This window comes from Mytilus trossulus, chromosome 5, assembly GCF_036588685.1.
Source record: "Mytilus trossulus isolate FHL-02 chromosome 5, PNRI_Mtr1.1.1.hap1, whole genome shotgun sequence".
NCBI lineage: Eukaryota > Metazoa > Mollusca > Bivalvia > Mytilida > Mytilidae > Mytilus > Mytilus trossulus.
The window spans coordinates 16,366,935-16,373,161 of record NC_086377.1 but is presented as its reverse complement, the minus strand read 5'-3'; positions in this window follow the sequence as shown (position 1 = coordinate 16,373,161).

The window sequence follows — 6,227 nt, the reverse complement described above, 5'->3', positions numbered from 1 at the left end:
TTCTGTTACATCACGTGATAATTACCTGTAAAAGAAAGCTGATGGAGGGTGTAGGGTTTCCTATAACATGACGTGATACTTACCTGTACAAGAAAGCTGACGGATGGTGTAGGATTTCCTATCACATCACGTGATACTAACCTGTACGAGAAAGCTGACGGACGGCGTAGGATTTCCTGTTACTATACATTTTATTGTCACTGTAGAACCATATCTGATATAACTTGGTCGAACATCTATTCCAACAATTTGTGGTTTACTAACTGAAATATGAATATATAACATCAACTCTATTTGTTTTGTTCTCTGGTGAATAGTTGTCTCATTGGTAATCTTACAGTGTCTTCTTAAGTTCTTTTATCGCATTATAATCTAATTGCATATGCATTTATTATAGAATTGAAATGCAGTAATGGTTAACTTTCATTTGAAATTCAGAATGCAGATGTTCATCGCGTAAGGATTGGTTTTATTTTGTCGTTGTTTCTCTCAAAGATTTTTTTTTCTTCTATCTGTTCATTTCATGTTCAATCTTAAGTTTTAAGTTGTACTGTACAGATTAACTTTACATCATAGATGTGGATATTGATTTGTTAAGACTTTACTGAACTGACGTTCTCTAGAATTAAGTTAAGGTGGTACCTTACACTACAGGGAGATAACTCTGTAAAATCAGCTAAACGTTTTAATTACGTTGTGTTGTTGAGGGAATATTAAGCTTTCAATGATCAAAATAAGTGTTTCTTAAACTTCTATTTAACCAGTGAAATTTTTCTGATAAAACGGTTGGTTCAAATTTTTTGAAATGATATTTTTCTCAAAGGGTCAAAGTAAATACTTTGTTAAAATTTTATGAAAATTAAACGAGCCAGATCATTTTAAGTTAAGGTGTTGGATACCACCTTAAAATTACTACTTTCGCTCAGTAATATTTTTATCAGATTTTTTTGATTTTTTCTAGTATTACCGTTACAGATGATCATATTATTTTCTTTAAACATTCACATTTTCAAATATATCAATCTAACCTTGTATTCTTTATCTATAACTCGAATATCCATATGTTACAAACGAGAGAACCATCATATAAATAAACCATGCAATGTATACATACCTGCAAACAGTTGGTCTGTCATAGGCGACTGTGTAAAGGTTGTATTTGTGTTGCACAAATCCGTATTGCAACAATATGAGCATTGACTACTATTGGATGTTTGACATTGCTGTAAGAAATAACAAAGATGTCATGGAAAATTTAAAAAAAAACCAATAAATTACATTAAACGGTATACATATTTAGATGACGAATTGTTTGAAAATGACAATGCCATTATTTTTGTTCTTCACCTTTAGACTTACATTAAAGAGTTACAATCTTATATTTAAAGTAAGATCGGGAATGTCACCCTTAAAGCCTCAGGTGATACCTCCGAATTAAACATGTTATAAATGGACAGTCTAGATGGGGTTTACATATTAGAAAATAATGGTAAAAAGGGCGGAAAAAGGCAAAACATTTTTTTTGTACAGGGTTTTTATTTAAGTTATACTTATATCTTCTTGCACCCGGTGATACAGATTTATCTTCTAAAATGTATAATTTTAATGTTTTAAATTTAAATTTATATACTTCAACCAATCATTTATTAAGTGCTATTCTCCCCGTCCTCAAACTGGAAATGTGGAAATATGAATGGTTAAAATTCTAATTTTATTTTTCTCCTTATACCATATTCATAAACATAAAAAGTCTTTTTGTGGTCTTAAATCTTTTTTTTTGTATCAATGCTCGTTATTATCATTTATCATATGTAGTTGTGAAAATACGACAGAAATGTGCGAAACAACGACTGTGTGCTGTCATCATTCATTTGTGTTAAACAGTTTATCATACTGACAGATAACTTGTACAAAAAGTCTGTACAACAATTTACAACTTGCACACATCATATATATTCCTATTTCCATTCTCAATTTTATATTTCGCTGTAAGTCATGCGGCAACGTAGTTTTCATTTTAGGTGACTGTTCTTCGCTCTATACTTCACGCGGTTATGCATATGTTTCTGTTGATTATATTTCGTAATAATTGTATGCGAACTCGCCAAAGTTTGTGATTAGTTATTTTTTTCAACTGTATTTAACCATATCTTTCATGCTGAAACACAATAAGATAGTCGTACCTGTTTATCTACACAATCATGCCTCCAGCGAATATCACCGACTAGATTTCTTGTCGATTCCAAGTGGCAAGACTGAAATTTCAAATGATAAAACACGTATCTTAGAAAAGGAAAACAATTTCAAATTGAGCTACCATTACAATATTACGAATATGTCAGTCATTTAATTCAGTCTGTTAATATTTTTCAGTATTTTCCTGTTTTGCAAGTGATTTCAAACGGTCGATTTGTTACGGAAGCCTTTTAGGGCCATGCTAGTCTACTTTTTACAATTTGATATAACAAATCATTAATTTGATATAATAAATCATTAATTTGATATAACAAATTAACAATTGATATAACAAATTATCAATTTGATATAACACATTGTAAATGTTTCTACAAATAGTGTGATTTTATCATAATAATAATTAATCAAAATTTGCAAAACCCAAACTGGCGCATTTCGTGTATTAATATTATAATGCATTTTCAAAACTCAATTTACAGGGTTGATGCCGGTTTCAATAACCAACCCTCTCCCCTTTCCCTTTTAATCGAGAATATTTTCGGGACTGGTTTCTCGATTTCGGATGTGGGACGTGGTGCTTTGGAACGAACAAATATAAGAGAGAAAAGAAAGTCTTCTTGGTCAATTTATATTGCATATTTTCAAGTCAAAGGTGAAAGGTGAAAGAGTTCAATAAAGATTTTAGTGTTTTTATGAGCATAGGACTCGGAATACTGAATTTTAATGTACGTAGTGTTATGCGTTTACTTTTCTACATTGGCTAGAGGTATAGGGGTGGGGGGGGGGGGAGATCTCATAAACATGTTTAACCCCGCCGCAATTTTGCGCCTGTCCCAAGTCAGGAGCCTTTGGTCTTTGTTAGTCTCGTATGTTTTTTTAATTTTAGTTTTTTGTGTATAATTCGGAGTTTAGTATGACGTCCATTATAACTGTACTAGTATACATATTTTTTAGAGGCCAGCTGAAGGACACCTACGGGTGCGGGAATTTTCGCTACATTGAAGACCCATTGGTGACCTTCTGCTGTTGTCTGCTCTATGGTCGGGTTATTGTCACTTTGACACATTCACCATTTCCTTTCTCAATTCTATGCAAGGAAAACAAATGCATTGCCTTCTTGAAATTAACCCTGGCATGTTGCTTTATTAATTTCAATAAGAACTTGTTTAATCCTGCTGTAAATATTTGCAGCTGGCCTAAGTCAGGAATCTGATGTACAGTAGTTGTCGTCTGTTTATGTAAGTTATTATAATTATTACGTGCTTCTCGTTTCTCATTTTTTATATAGATTAGACCGTTGGTTTACCCGTTTGAATGGTTTTACAATAGGGATTTTTCAGATCCTTTAAAGCTTGTTGGGCTTGTGTTGAAGGTCGTACCTTGACCTATAATGGTTAACTTTTATAAATATTTACTTGGATGGAGAGTTGCCTCATTGGCACGCATATCGCATCTTCCTATATCTATGAAAGGATTTATTAAACATCCTTCAATTCATCAATGCATTTGTCTTAAATCAATTTGTTTCAACACATACTTTTGATTTGTTTTTATGTTTTTTATTTAAAAATAATTACATTAGATGTATGTTTCATTATAATACGTTATTCTGATTGGCTAATTGCACATCACATGTTATTCAGTAAGCAATTGCATGAGACAATAACATTTCATTCATGATGACACGAGGTCCCACAATAAAGTGCACAGGTGAATTTAAAAATTAAACTTCATGAAAATCGTGTTTTTATAATCCTAGCTAAAAAATGTAATTATAAGTATTGAATGCTCCTTTTTGTAACTTTATAGGGTTGTAAAAGCGTTGACCGTGCGTACATTTTTAGAATGAAGCGCTACCGCGCTTCATACAAAATGCACTTCGGTCAACGCTTTTACACCCCAATAAATTTACAAAAAGAAGCATTCAATTTTTAATTAATAATTTGTTTTCTCTAACTCTATGGAAATTTATCCCTTTCCGAACCCATTGTATAAAAAAAAATTAATAAACGTGTGGTTGCTGGTGATCTCAAAAGATCATTGGATGATTTTTAGGGTCATGACCTTTTTAGCTAACTTAATGAATCAAAAATATGATAACAGGTGTTAATGAAATTGACAACTTCGTGCAATGTGAAAGGCACTCGAAGGGGATTTTCGGTTAACAAAAAAAGAAAATGTCTTTTTAATCATTAGAAAAAACAGATTCTTACAAAGTTACTCGTGGATTATCGGATTTATCCAATCTCGATAGTTAAATTATAAATTTTAAAGTCCTCGCCTCGGACTTTAAAATTGATAATTTAACTATCTCGATTGGATAAATTCGATAATCCTCTGGTATCAATGTAAGAATCTATATATATCAAATTGTAAAAAGTAGTTATCACTCAAACAATCTTATGTGTAGTTTATACTTTTTGGACCTTTTGGATTATAGCTCTTCATCTTTTATATAAGCTTTGGATTTCAAATATTTTGGCCACAAGCATCACTGAAGAGACATGTATTGTCAAATTGCGCATCTGGTGCAAAAAAAAATGGTTCCTTTAATGTTATTATTAAGGCTCACTTCTAGTTGTTATTCACACAGTCTTGTGTGTGTTTTATGCCTCAGACATAGATTACCTTAGCTGTACTTGGCAAACATTACGAATTTTGGTCCTCAATGCTCTTCAACTTCGTACTTTATTTGGCCTTTTTAATCTTCTTTTGGATTCGAGCGTCACTGATGAGTCTTTTGTAGACGAAACACGCGTCTGGCATAAATACTAAATTTAGTCCTGGTATCTATGATGAGTTTATTTACTAAGGCTAACTACTAGTCGTCAATCTAATAATCTTTAGTGTTTATTAAAACCAACTTGTATATATATTCAACAGTCAAACAATCTTGAGTTTTCTTGTTCTGAGAATAATGCTAAAGCTGATAACTAGTTACTGACAAAAATGTATATATGGGCTTTGCTCATTGTTGAAGGCCGTATGGTGACCTATAGTTGTTAATGTCTGTGTCATTTTTGGTTTTTTTGTGGATAGTTGTCTCATTGGCAATCATACATGTACCACAACTTCTTTTTTATATTGAATATAATACTAAACAGTCACACAATCTTGAGTTTTCTTGTTCTCAGATTAATGCTAAAGCTAATAACTAGTTACTGACAAAAATGTAAAGGCCGTCGAGGAAACGGCAGATTTGTATCTTTACGTTCAGATACTGATATAGAAATAGCAGGCCAGGAATATGACATGATACAGTACCACTCGAATGTTGTGTTTGCGAAAAACACCAGTCAAAGGTCTTTGAAATTTCCTAAGATGCTATACATGGGACTGAAAGTTTTTCTTCTGCTAATGAGCTGTAATTCATAAACATGTGAATGCATAACTGGAAGATACGAAGAGGCTAACAAAGTACCGATGGAACTAAACATGTATATGTATTTGGACTAGTGATGCTTTAGGTAACGTCATATTGAATAAATTCTGGGTGGAAAAGGCTCGCGAGGATAAAAAATGAATATCCAATACTGGCAGGTACTACGTCATAGAAGAGGAACGCGATGCATATTCACCTGCAGTGGTGAAAAAAAGGCAAATTCGTTTGTGACAAGGACAAAAGCTTAGGATATGCAAAAAATACCCTGGATAAAAACTAATCAAAAACTAACATTCCTTTAACAGTTGTTATTAGGTCTGAAAAGTGGTTCTCTACACTAACCTGACGGCTATTACATAGAGTGATCTTGGTGCAGTCATCTGGTTGTCGGCTCACGTCACAATCGTAACATAGAGTAGTTCCAGGTAATGTAGTAAATTCTAAAATACAAACAAGTACTAGCATAAAAAGGCTTTATCATACTAGTATTTAAAGTTTTCTCTCTTTTTACGTTGTTTTTTTTCTCGGTCAGTTGGGTTGGAGTTTGAACTCGCAACCCTCATCCTTCAACGCAAACATTTATAGTTACTGTGTTACATGTATTTCACAATGCTAACACCAAAAAGCACAATCGTATTTTCAAATCGTA